Genomic DNA, 14,838 nt, shown 5'->3' with positions numbered 1-14,838 from the left:
TAGTGAAAGGAAGTCCGTCTCTTTAGAGAACCGGCTTTTTCGGCTCAACTCAATAGAGACGGCTCTAACGGCTCACTTGCTTTGATGCATTATATTACGAATTATTATGTTGTATAAAGAAGTTAAGAAAAAAAGGAAGTATAAAAGGAGAAAATGAAAAAAAGACAGGTCTGTGGTTATCCCTTGAATCAATATATTACCAACACTAATTTAATCCAGAAAATGAATCAATAATTTGAATAAGAAAATGTATTATTCTACTTAATTATATTTGTATGTATTTTTTCCTTCTACAGTGAATGTGCAAGCGACTTCATTTCGGAACTTTTTTTACAATAAACCTCATTCATGTCGAGCAACTCAGGATCTCACAACACAATGATGATTAACAATATATATGATATAATAAAACACATGTACAATATAACATGTTAAACTACATAAATGAACACGTTTGAAAAAAAAATATGGTGTACGATTATTTTGTATTTTGTAAGGGAAAATACAACATCTTCTAAGGCACAGGTGTCAAACTGGCGGCCCGCGGGCCAGATCAGGCCCGCTAAGGGATTGAATCCGGCCCGCGAGACAACACTCAGAGAAGCACAAGATAAAAACAAGCTGCAGGTTGAAATATGTCAACTTGATGTTGCTAAAGAATGGTGCTTCTCACAAAGACACTGCACTTTTATTTATTCCTCTCTCTCTCTCTCTCTCTTTCTCCACTCCTTTTCTCCCACTCTCTGTCTCGTTCACTCTGTGTCTCTCTTTTTCTCTTCCTTTGTTGCTCTTTGTCTCTTTCTCTCTCTGTCTTTTTAACTTATTTTGCTCTAATTTCCTTTTCTCTCTTTTCTCTTTCTCTCTTCCTACTCTTTGCGCTTTCTTTTCTCTTTTCTCTCCTTCGGTCTTTCTATTTCTCTTTAGATTTCTTTCTTCCTCTCCCTTTCTTTCCCCCTCTCTCATGACTTCTCTTTTTATCTCTTTTGTTTCTCAGGCTCTCACCCTCTCTCTCTTTCTTTATCCCCCCCCTTTCTCTTATTTCTTTATCTCTCTTTTTCTTTCTCTTTAATCTACTGGTCCGGCCCCCCAACAGAATGTTTGTTCTATCGTGTGGCCCCAGAGTTAAAATGAGTTTGACACCCCTGTTCTAAGGGCATGGAGCCCTGGAGGTTGACAGGTATGGGGATCCTTCTGTTTTAAGGGTTCAATTGGGAGCAGACAAGTGTCAGTAGCAAAATCGTGTTTTTTACTCTGTCCCTAACATTTGAGCAATAGTTAAAGTCTGACGTGATAAGGGAAAGAAATAAAAAAAAAATGCATTGTTGCATGCCAAATCTCCGAGGCGGCCACTGAAGAGACGCGGAGCAAATTGCGACTCTTTGGAAGAGAGAAAAGCCTCTTGAAAAACAGAATTGCTCACCAGAATCATGGCGGATGAGGTCGACCAGAAGATTTTAAAGTGACGGCAGTTTCTGCTTTTCGGACAATCGCAACGAATGCGATCCTTGATTGGGCTTGACACGGTTGCTTGGAACAGCGAAAATACATGTAAGAATTGCGATGTGATGGATGGCTTTTGGTGCAATGCAGATGTATGCTATAGGTATGGAACTAAATGAACACATGGTCAAAATGCTGAATACTTGCAAAAACGAGTTTGTGTAAAAAATGCCAACGCTTGAAATCAGGTGATAGATAGTATCCAACTTGTTGAATATTTAAATGATCTCTTGGTGACTTTTGATCAATCGATGAATTGGATGAGATATATAGAGGGTGGCACGGCGGTTGGGTGGTTAGCGCTTAGCCCCACGGTGCAGAGGTTCAGGGTTCAAGGCCAACTATCATAGCCTCCCCGTGTGGAGTTTGCATGTTCTCCCTGTGCCTGCGTGGGTTTTTTTCTGGGCAGTTATTGCCCGGGCGGGTGGGTGTTTAGAACGCAGCCCCACAGTGCAGAGGTTCAGGGTTCATGTCCAGCTTTCAGAGAGTCCCTTTGTGGAGTTTGCATGTTCTCCCTGTGCCTGTGTTTCTTACGGGCACTCCGGTTTCCTCCCACTTTCTAAAAACATGCAGGTTAATTGGCCGGTCCAAATGGTCCCCAAGGTGTGAATGAGCGAGCGAATTGTCTGTCCCTGTGTGCCCTGCGACTGGCTGGCAACCAGTTCAGGGTGTCCCCTGCCCACTGCCTGAAGACAGCTGGGATGGACTCCAGCACCCTCGCAACTCTACTGAGGATAAGCAGTGCAGATAATGCATGGATGGATGGATGAAAAACATGTACATTAGAGGTAAAATTAGGCAAGGTGGATTTAAGAGAAACTGGAGGTTTGAAAAGACATGCGCATACATCTTTGATATGGAGACAGAAACGGACGGGGTCACTGTTTAACAGAATGCAGAACCCAACACAAAATGAAAATCCGCGAAATAGCAAAACAGCAATACGTAAACCGTGATACAACAAGGGATTACTGCATTCCAAAACATAAATTCATCATCCATAAAAATGTTAATTCATCACTGAGAGTGGCTTTATTTTACAGTCAGTATGAGGCAAAGCTGCATTCTCTCTCCAACTTTATTCAACATGCTCCTGGACGGGATCATGACCAAAGCCCAGGTCCTAGATGAAGGCACAGTCAGCATTTGGGGACATAACATCACCAACCTCTGTTTTAGTGATGATATTGCCGGACTGGCAGGTAAAGAACCGGAACACCAGGATCTGGTCAATCCCCTGAATAAATCATCAACACCGTATTGGGTGGAAAACGGCACAAAAAAATAAAATAAATGACAACAACCCCCAAGGTATCACCACATACATCATCATCAACCACCTGTCAGCACACTTCAGTAATGTATTTTGAAGCTGTCGTATCAGAAGACAGGTCAGGACCAGAAATCATGGCGAGAATAGCTCAATTCCAGCTGCAATTGCCAGACTAAAACACATCTGGAGAAACCAGTGCAGTGAAATCAGAAAACAGACTCATATCAGTGCTTAATACTTACATCCATTTCAACACTTGTGAGTCATTGACACTTACAAAGAATTCGGTAGCGAGAAGAAGGTGCATACCAGGGATGAAAATGGGTAACCGGTTAAAAGGTGAGAAGCGTATAGAAGAGATATGTTCTGGTATACTGTACAACCCCAAAACATATTGATATGTTTACCAACTTTGCTGAGTTAGGCCTCAAGTCGGTTGCACATAAGCAGGTTAAATTTAGCTTGGCTCTGTTACCGTGATGTATTCTCTAGAGCTAGCCTGCTCCTGAACATGCTAATACCAGGCTAAGATTATCCCCAGACATAGGCAGTAGAAGGACGGGGTCACTGTTTATCCAAACAGAATGCAGAACCTGTGTATCGTGTACAAATGAATGGGTTTTAAAGCATATACATGGACTTTCTTGATGTGTTGCAGTAATTTAACTATCCTGCAGTAAAACTATACATGCATGTTGTATTGTAACTCCGTCGACTGAATAATTGCAACAGTCATTCATGTAGTAAATATATTGCTATGCCAATCAAGAATGCTTGTCAAATGGCCATCAGAGCTTTGAGGAATATTGCTAGTTTAGCTTCTGAAAAGTGATGCAAAGACTTGAAGAGGCATGATTCCCGTTCAGATGTTCCCTTTTCAATGAGACAGAAGCGGGTTCTTTATGCAATGCCAATGAAATAAAACCGAAAGTAAAAAAAAAGAAAAACATAACTCAAATTGGAATTGAGAAACGTGCATCCAATTAAGCCCAAATGTGCCAACCAGACTAGTTCAAGCTGCTCATAATCAGTTAGCCTGGATTATTTCATTGCACTTTTGTGCAATATCCCCTGGGCAACTCCGGGCCAAAACAGTGCAACACACTCTGGTTATTACTGTTATGTCATCTAGATCCATGTGCCAAGAATAATTAATTAATTAATAGTACAAACTTACCAAATAAATCAATAACGCGTGTCTGCGTTGTAGTTCTTGATGTAGGGATTCCTTGAACTGCAGTGATAGTTCTTAGCGATTTACATCTCATCTCATCTCATTAGCTGTACCGCTTATCCTCATTAGGGTTGCGGGGGGGGGCTGGAGCCCATCCCAGCCATCTCCGGGCAGTGGGCAGGGGACACCCTGAACTGGTTGCCAGCCAATCGCAGGGCACACAGGGACAGACAACTCATTCGCTCATTCACACCTAGGGACAATTTAGACCGGCCAATTCACCTGAAATGCATGTTTTTGGAATGTGGGAGGAAACCGGAGTGCCCGGAGGAAACCCACGCAAGCACGGGGAGAACATACAAACTCCGCACAGGAAGTCTGGAGCTGGATTTGAACCCACGACAGGTTCCCATGACATGAACTGTGCCGCACAAGCGCTAACCACTGCGCTGCCGTGCTGCCCCAATTTACATCTTTATAGTTTATTTACAATCTAATCCATGTATCATGGCGTATGGGCATTAAGTTGACCATTCTCCACCCTGATTGGCTAGAAACGCAGACATTTGATTTTTACTTTGCTATTTCTTTAATGGGGAGGTATCCTTGCTTTTAATGTAACACACTGCCTCAAACGCCCAGTTTATTATCTGCAAACCCTGACAAACCCCCCACGACCGCTTGACCTCAAAATATTCCCTTTAGATCTACACAATTCTCGTGTGACGATACTTTTCACTATTCCTGTGATTAAGGGGGGCAAATCCCCAGTATTTGATGGGGGCTCGGTGTCACAAGGCAGAGACAGGACCTAATGGCGTTCGTTTAACTCAGTTTTATTGAAAAAAAAGAGAGCAGTGCTTGCTTCCACGATCTGATGATCGTCGGACACGGGTAGCTGATGGCGGGAACGCGGTAGTGGCACTTCCGTGTCGAGCAGGGATAGTCGTGGGTGGCTGGAAAGCTGGTTGATAGCCGGGACAGGGGAGCAAGGGCGGTAACGAGTCCAGAAAAAAAGGTCGGCAACAAGTATCAGGCAGGAAAAAAAGGCAAAACAGGTCGATGGCCGGGACGGAAGAGCAGGGCAGAAACTGGTCGGCAACAGGTAACAGGCAGGAGAAAACAGAACAAGAGATTGTCGGAGGTTACCGTGCTTGCCTAGCAAAAGCATAGGTTCGCAGGACGGTCTGACAGCTTCCTTTTGGAAGACTGTTGGCGCCAACAGGGCATTCGCAGGTGCCCCGAATCAGCAATCATAACATATTTGGAGGATATGACGAGAGAGACAAAGGATCACACCTTGTATCCATACTGCTCCATGTTCTCATAATTAATGTGTATTGTTCTGAACTACCGTATTTTCCGCATTATAAGGTGCACCGGGTTATAGGACGCGACCCAAAAAAATAGTTTTTGGTCCTATATTTTCCATACATAAGGCGCACCGGATTATAAGGCGCTACAATGGGAACATCGACAAGAGAGTCAGATAGTTCAGTCAAACGTATTACCCCCTTAACATTCCGAAAGCTTGCAAAGAAGCAAATACGTGTCGTAGACACGTGCGGATGCGGTGTCCGTACGATGTCACCAAACAAACATTTTTTAGTTTCCATTTTATTTTTTTGCTGGCAACTGTGTGAACAGCAAAGTAAGAATTTTATCGTGCAGGAAAACGGGGTTCTTTACTGTGCATATGACAATAAACACTTTAAATTGAATTTAGTTTAAAAATAGACTCATCACAGAAACATCAAGATCGTTCTAAAACAAGATACCGGGAAAATATAAATCCGCATAGCCCACCTAAGTTCTCTTGCAGCCTTCACGTTCAATAATGATACGTAACCATGCTCTTCTTACAACCGTGAGTGTAGTCAATCCAGGAGAGTAAAATATTTACAAATACAGAATAGTAAAACATGTTTTCTCTATGCCGTAGTGCAACCCAACGTGTGATTCACATTCATCTTTTTCGGCCAATTGCAGGCTTTGTTTCGCCCCTTTAGCCTATGCGAGCCTGTAAATGATAAAAATGATACGCCCCCTTTACCTCCGAATAACTTTAGCCAATAGTGACTGATTCAAATGATGATTGACACATTGGTTAGGAAATGAAACGCCGGTATATAAATCCCAGCATACACCGTGGACGACTTCGCCTTCGGGGGAAAATCTAGTCGGCGGCTGCTTGCTTTAGTTGCAAGACTTTGCGACTTAATATTGATCCATATATAAGGCGCACTGCATTATAAGGCGCATGGTCAGCTTTTGAAAAGAATAAAGGCTTTTAGGTGCGCCTTATAGTGCGGAAAATACGGTACATTAAATCAAGGAGAACACATACTTGGGTTTGACAATATAATTATGATGAAGCTCAATACATAGTTTGTATTAGCTAATTAGAAAAACAGAAGAAGCAGTATAACCTTCACAAGGGAAACTAATCTGTTCTGTATTGGCAGTCATTATGTTGTTAGTACTGTATTGTGTGTTTTTGATAATCCATCCCTTTGCAAAGTAAATACCATGTTCCAAATATGTTTATGATCCATAAGCCTACTTCAGAGTCACTTCCGCATTTGACACACCAAGAGGATAAGTACAGGGTGGTACGTTTGAGTGCCTCCGTTACACCAATCTGTGTTTCTTGTGTGACTTCATGTAATGAGGCTTAAGCTCCGGCTCCTGCCGTGGCTGTGGCTTCCGTGGACCTTCCCGCTTCCACATTCACAAAGCTCTACTCACAGCTGAAATATTCATTAGTGAGCAGATACAGAGATCAGCAAGATTGCAGTGGAGTTGCTTCATATTTGAGAGTCTGGGGGAAAGTCGGGGCCTGTGGTCCGATAGCGTGTCATACTCATTGGCATCTTCTTAATGCGAGATGATGATGTAGGATTTGGAACACTTTACTTGGAAAACTATTTTGTTCAAGTTGCACACAAGTTTTGTTTCTGGAGGTTAAAGTTCCAAGTGTTGACTTTCGACTTCCTTCAGCATTCATTCAATAAGTGTGTCTGTTTTTGTCAATAAATCTCTCGAGACAGTACCGAGGCACAGTGCGGAAACACAGATTAATACAATACATCGGTTGTCTTTTATTCGGGCAGTGTCCATCACAAGGTAAGGTAAGCAGCAAGGCAACAGTGTCCAGAGCACCAGAGGCAAACGGGCGTTACCAAAAAGCCGGGCAAAAGATTTGGAGACTTTTTTGAGTTCAAGCAGTGAAGTCGAGTGCCCAAAAGTTCATCAAGCATTATTCATAGTCAGCAGATCAGGAAGAGGTTTGGTAAACTGGATAGACAAGAGCACTGCGACATGGATGCTTGATGCCAGACAAGACAAAAATCTAGCATTGAACCAAGGGGATAGGGTGCCGTAAATTCCAGACTATAGAGCGCACCTGATTATAAGCCGCACCCACCTCATTTTAAGAAGACTATCGCTTTTGTACTTACACAAGCCGCACCGGTATATAAGCCGCATACGCCCACATTAAAACATGTAACACATTCATAAAAATAACCCAAAGTCCAGCGATTGTAACTGAATATAAAGTACACAGTCCAAAAACCACAGCCGGGAAAATGATACCAGTACTTAAGGTTTGATGCAGACCTGCAGAGTCCGGGTCCCGTTGAAAGTGATCCAGGGAAAAATGGTATATTTCTAAAGGTAAGGTCGGGAAAAATATATATCCACTATTGTCCGCTGCGTCCAAAAACTCGTCTCACCTTTACTCCACTTCCCGTCAGCCCCCGTTGTTTTCGCCCTTTCTTTTTGATTCGCCTGTGGAAAACAGAATAAGTCTCTAAAACAAATACATCACAATAATATACAGTTGCAAATACATATTATACATGGTTACACATATTTACAAAGAAAGACGGTACACCGAGAGAGTTTTCAAAGCTTTAATAATAATAATATAACTTTCATCCCAAACCGTGACTGTGACAGGTAGCAACACGCTACTAACAACACACTCGCAAAACAGTAAACGGGTCTGTTAAAAAAATATACCGTACTTGTAAAAATTACGGTAAACCATCCTCATCTTCCTCCTTATAACTGACGCCATCAAAGTCGTCTTCCTCAGTATCGGAAAGAAACTTTGTCATATAGACGTCGTGCCACGCTCCCTTATTCCAAAACACGCTAGCAACACGCTCGCAAAGTAAAGTTTAGGTTCGATAGCTCTGTTTCCTTCTTTATCGGATTGCTCGATTGCTTTTAGCTTGAAAGCTGCGTCATGTGCCTTTCTTTTTACAATTTGCATGATGAGGGTAAGTTTACGCTAATTTAATTTGTGCACAAGCTAAGAAGTTGCAGTCTTCCTCGGCGCATATATTCCAGCAGTTTAAATCTTACCTTTTGTACTCGAGCGCCGCTGGCGGCCGTTAGAAAAATTACAAAAATTGGCCGCATCACTAAACAAGCCGCAGGGTTGAACGTTTGGGAAAAAAGTAGCGGCTTATAGTCCAGAATTTACGGTACTAATAAAGGAAAGAGGACATGTTGTAGTAGGAGAAAAACCCTTGGGGAAATCAAGACAAGTGACAGTAGCTGTGAGGAGTAAAAATAGAACTCGGTGAGTGACCAAAGAAGAAGAGAAGATACAGAGAAACAGAACGGTGCAAAATCGTGACAGTTTTGGTATACCTATATGTACATTATTGGAATTTCTGCATCGTACGAACATAAGGGAAACTCATCAACACCCAGAATGACATTGTATTGTCTTAATTAAAGATGTGCTGCATTTCCCATATCTCCTAAACGAAAACGTGTCTAAATGATAATAGGGTGATTAAGGATGTGGAGGTGAAACCAAACACTTCATATTTCCACATTGTACGACTCTCTTCACACCTCACATAATATAAGTCATTTAAAAATGTTGGTACTTTAGCGTTGTCCAAATTTGTTTTTCTCGAGAGACGTAAAAAAAAAATAATGTTATGAATGGTACTTCAATTTTAGAATAATTATTGATTTCAAATACGTTCAAATATATTTTTGCGTGATCAAAAACGTTAAATCTCTGAAAATAACTTGTACCCCATATCTACATTTACGACCAAAACATTCAGTTGAACGCATTTACAAGCACTTAAAAAACTCGGGAATGGTTCATGAGATATGTTTACAATTCAAACCTTGCCAAAATGCATATTGTGGCAAAAACAATAGAATAGAATAGAATATCCCTTTATTGTCATTGTCACAACATGGGATATATTGTGACAACGAAATTGGACGTGGCACTCAAGTTTCACATTTTACAGTGAGGAAATAAGGGAAATAAAGAGATAAAGGAAAAAAGAAGATGTTTGTACTGTCCTTGTTGTATAGGCTGTTTTCCTCTGGGTGGGGGGGGGGGGGGGGTGCTGAATGAGGTGGTGAGGAACAGACAGAGATGGGCGGATCAAACTAGATGTTTGATCTTACTATACACACGGTCCAGTGTTTTTTTCCCTGGTTGCTCAGTCCACGTATTGAATGGATTTGGGAAGTACAGTCCATAAACATGCCCGATTAAAGTCGCCGGCGACGATAAAAGCTCCGTCGGGGTGTGCAAGCTGCTGTTTATTGATAGCAGCGGGCAGGAGCTTTAGCGCTATGGTAACGTTAGCATCCGGTGGAACGTTAGCATCCGGTGGAACGTAAACAGCAAGCACAATGACCACAGTTAGCTCTCTCGGTAGATAGAAGGGTCTACAGGATCTGGGCACTCCGGTCCTGGAGGGCCGTATGTTCTGCATGATTTTTGAGGTTTCTCTGATCCAATACAGGATATTCCAATCACCAGTATCGTTAACGAGCACTTGCTAGCTTGCTAACGAGGTTATAATTTGTATTACAGCGTGTAGACTCTACACGATACTGCTAGAAACTCTATATCGAGTGAGCAGTGTGTGTCAATGATTCGGCTGTTATTGTAGCGCATAGTCCCCAACCAGGGGTCAGCAATAAATGATTGGTGAAAAATTAATGCCATTAATTGCGAACAATTAATGGAATGGTTGCTTAAACTCATAAATCCATTTATTGCAAAATTTAAATAATTATCAATTATTGCGACCCATTAATTGCGAAAATATTCAGGTTTTTTGTTAGTCGATTGCGTCAACAAACGTGCAAATTTTCACGCCGCGCGAGCATTTCGTATGCGGTCAAGGTCACATACACGCACAATCGGGACAGTGCATGCATACCAGCTCAGTAGCCTAGATGGTAGGGCGCCCGCTTTGAGACTGGGAGGTCGCTGGTTCGCGCCTCGGCCGAGTCATACCTAAGACTTATAACATGGGTAATGGCGGCGCCCTCTGTTGGCTGCGGCTGCATCGGCTCGCTACAACGGGTCAGGTGTATCGACATTTCGTTCTGTGTACATTGATACACAGAATGACAATACAAGGAAATTATTATTGTTATTATTATTATTATTTTTATACGCGTAAGCTACCGTGTTTCCCCCATTATAAGACCCACCCTGAATATAAGGCCCAGCTTTTTATGAGAAATGAAATTCAACCTTCCTGCAAATAAGATGCTCATATTACCTATGAAAACCGTAGATATCAACGTTATTTAACAACGGCAATGCTTTTCTAAGAAATTTTTAGCGAAAATGTATTACTTTTGCACATATTTTTATTTCAAAACCTCAATTTTTGACGATGATTTTGAAGTAAGGCCGGCCTTATATTCGGGGAAACACGGTAGCTGTACGTACGTAGTGTGGTTGCAAAGCAGCTTTTTATTGGTCGGGACAAAATCGGGCTTGTTGATTGGCTCACATTTTGCCTCAAGCACGTACGTCGTGGATGCACTTACGCACACGTTGTACACCACTACTACTACGCTGTATTGATTGTAATCTTCGCACGGTTATGGGACCGAAGGAAAAAATACCATTAAATTACCAATTAATGGCTAGAAATCCAATAAATACCCATTAATTGGCCTTGCCGCGAAAAAATTAACATTAATTTTTTCGCACTTAAATATTTATTTTTTTTCCAAAAATCAATTACTGATGACCCCTGTCCCCAACCCTTGTTTTTACCAGAGTCTCCGTCTCGTTCGTGCCGGTGAAGCGTGCGTCCTGCTAGTTGGACTGTGGCGTCGGGAAAGCCAAGACTCCGTGATGACAAAAATATTTCAATTTCGGACGCTGTTGGTGGCGATTCGCAGCTCAAATTCACTCATTTTGTGGACGATGGATCTGGCGTTGGTTAGGATGATGCTTGGAAGCGCTGGTCTGTGTGGTCGCCTTCTTAGCCCAGGCCCGACTGGCAGCCTTTTTATTTTGCTCCGTCGTTGTCGGCAGGCAGATCACCAGGGAGATCCGGTGGTCTCTGTATATCCCTCGGGATGTTGCGGATGTTATTGTAGTTGCGAAAGGAGTCGAAGGGAAATATGAAGGATAAAAGAACACTGAAAAACAAAAGACGAACTGGAGCCCGTGAAGCCGCTGAACTTGCTCGCGCCGCAAAGAGAAATATCTTTATATTACATATATATATATATATATATATGTATATATATATATATATATATATATATATATATATATATATATATATATATATATATATATATATATATATATATATATACACACATATACGTGTGTGTGTTTATGTATACAGAAGTGTTTGTATCTCTGTACATATGTGTTTGTTTATGTATGTACTGTGTGTGTTTTTATATACATGTGTGCATGTATTTGCCACAAGGTTAAACCTGGACAATTTGCCAAACATAGGAAAAACTATCCACTCCAAAATGTCTGAAAATAATCCAACACCAATCACAATTTTGAGTTTTTCCTTGCCCTCATGTGGGTTTTAGATCAAGGGATGTCATAATAGTCCGTGGTTTGCAATAGTCTGTGCAGCCCTTTAAGACTCCTTGTGGTTAGGGGCTGTACAAAAAACATAACTTGACTTTCTGCAAATCGGTTCTGCAAATCAAGTGAAGTGGTCGTGTTAGGGCTTGGTTAAGCTTTAATACCTCCAGACCAGACCTGGGCGCTCTGGTCCTCGAGGGCCGCATGGCCTGCATGATTTTGGAGTTTTCTCTGCTCCAATACAGGTGGTTCTAGTTATCAGGCTCATTAACAAGCTCCTGCCAGCTTGCTGACAAGCTGATAATGTTCTTACCTTTTTTAAAAAAGGAAATCTTCTGGAATCATGCAGGACAAGTGGCCCTCGAGGAACGGAGTGCCTAGGTCTGTTCAAGGATGACCAGCTCCTAGTTCCATCCATCCATCCATCCATTTTCTGTACCGCTTATTCTCACCAGGGTTTCGGTGGTGAATTGAACCCTGGACCTCCACACTGTGGGGCTCCACACTGACCACCTACTCTCAGTTCCATTATTCTGTTTGGCCTCTGCTTTGAGTATTTGGAAAGTCTACTGTGTAATATTAATACTTGAGCGAAAGCACTTGATTTCTGGCCCATCTCTTCTTTTACTGGTGTGCAACTGAGTCTGTCGCTTGCTGTCAAAAAGTGAGAAATAATTAATGAAATGTTTACCCTTCTTGCAAACTCTTTACAAAAGATTAAAAAAAAGTTTGACAGCGACTTTAAAATCGCTTGGATTTATCTTGAAAATGTTTTGCTTTACAATCCCAAGAAAGATTTAGATCCAGTGAAGAAAACTTCTAAACGAGTCATCTGCAAAAGGCAGTTACATTTGGATCAGAGTGCCTTAATGCGCCGAGGATGATGTCTTAGCCTTAGGTTTGGACATGCTGTCTCTTCATAACATGTGTCAAGATTGATTTCCATTGCTGACGATGTTTTCTAACATTTTCCTTAAAAGAGGAATGATACATTTAGGCTGGTTAGATTTAGATTTAGGTTAGATCTAATTGTGTGACTTCAATCGAGCAACGCTCTTTTTTTAAGCATTCAATGTTTTTGTGCTGAAACTAAAAATAAACTCATCAGATTGTATCACGGGCAGCACGGCGGCGCCGTGGTTAGCGCATGTGCGGCACAGTTCATGCCATGCGTGGGTTCAAATCCAGCTCCAGACTTCCTGTGCGGAGTTTGTATGTTCTCCCCGTGCTTGCGTGGGTTTCCTCCGGGCACTCCGGTTTCCTCCCACATTCCAAAAACATGCATTTCAGGTGAATTGGCCGGTCCAAATTGTCCCTAGGTGTGAATGAGTGCGTGAGTTGTCTGTCCCCGTGTGCCCTGCGATTGGCTGGCAACCAGTTCAGGGTGTCCCCTGCCCAATGCCCGGAGATGGCTGGGATGGGCTCTTTCGCTTTTAAAATTGACACAATATATTTCCGTGCACCTTATTTTTTTCAAGTTCAACAGCTGTTGTTACACTTTTTGGAATACAACCCCATAGCCAATCATAGTTTTAGAAACCGCTACCAGGCACTCAGACGCCAACTCAGAATAACTCACAGCTTAACCGAAGACTGATGTTTGGGTACGTGGCCTTCAGAATTTTTTGTGAAGGCCTCCTTGTAGATATTTCAGCCTAGAAACAAATAATGGCTGAAATGTGATTGGTTAAAGTTTTGAATATGAAAACACACATCTGGGACCAGGGCAGCACGGCGGCGCAGTGGTTAGCGCATGTGCGGCACAGTTCATGTCTTGGGAACCTCCTGCGTGGGTTCAAATCCAGCTCCAGACTTCCTGTGCGGAGTTTGTATGTTCTCCCTGTGCTTGCGTGGGTTTCCTCTGGGCACTCCGGTTTCCTCCCACATTCCAAAAACATGCATGTTACGTGAATTGGCCGGTCCAAATTGTCCCTAGGTGTGATTGAGCGAGTGAGTTGTCTGTCCCCGTGTGCCCTGCGATTGGCTGGCAACCAGTTCAGGGTGTCCCCTGCCCACTGCCCGATGATTGCTGGGATGGGCTCCAGCACCCCGCGACCCTACTGAGGATAAGCGGTGGAGCTAATGAGATGATATGAGACATCTGGAACCAACCAACCAGGGAGAAGCAGCGAAAGGAACCTGACAGACAATTTTTAATTATTCAATATTCCGCGATAGACAAAACCCTGGATTGATGTATTTATATATTTATATATTCATATATGTATTTAGAATTGTATGTATTTGTGTATGTATGTATTTACGCTTTTATGTCTTTGTGTATTTATTTATTTATTACTCAAAAAAAAAACAATTTACAGGCCCATGTATTTGTTGAACAAATTAAAGTATTATACTTTAGAAACATTTTTAGTTTTACACATAACTTCTGTACTGTAAATTATATATATATATTTTTTTTTTTTGTACTTGCAACATCCATTGCAGCCTGGTCATCCTGAAAGGGGGATTACCACATGTGCGGTCCCTTCTCAAGGTTTCTTCATTTTCCTCATGTTGAGGTTTTTGAGTTTTTCCTTGCCCTCATGTTGGTTTTAGATCAGGGGATGGTGTCATAATAGTCTGTGCAATAACCTGTGCAGCTCTTTGAGACTCTTTGTGATTAAGTGCTATACAAATAAAAATGAGTTGACTTGACTTGACTTATTGCACAACTGAATTGATTAGGGTCAAGTCAAGTCATGTTTATTTGTATAGCCCTTAATCACAAAGAGTCTCAAAGGGCTGCACAGATCAAAGACTATTGCAAACTATTATTACAGACTATTATGACAAACCTGATATTTACATGATACGTTGGACATTTGGAAAACTGCATTTTACCTTCCGGTTCTGTCCTACAGACACCATATATTTTTCCATTATCAAATATTTTTGAAAAAGTACCACTAGGGAGCCACTAGGGAGCGCCAAAGACACACATATGTGGCTCCAGAGCAAGTTTAGCAGGTGGAGAGGTCCAACACCTTCCAATGTTTAACCAGTCAAAACACAGAACACAATCCACGA

General features: G+C 41.9%; 1 protein-coding gene across 2 annotated transcripts in view; it reads left to right on the top strand.

Moving 5' to 3' along the window:
* Positions 1-14,838, top strand: part of luzp2 (leucine zipper protein 2) — a 317,514-nt gene that overhangs the window by 277,729 nt on the left and 24,947 nt on the right. The window lies entirely within an intron of this gene.

This window comes from Urocampus carinirostris, chromosome 4 (assembly GCF_059441175.1).
Source record: "Urocampus carinirostris isolate Australia breed hairy pipefish chromosome 4, RoL_Ucar_1.0, whole genome shotgun sequence".
NCBI lineage: Eukaryota > Metazoa > Chordata > Actinopteri > Syngnathiformes > Syngnathidae > Urocampus > Urocampus carinirostris.
Note: the sequence above shows the minus strand (reverse complement) of the source record. Positions and strands in the feature narration are given on the sequence as shown.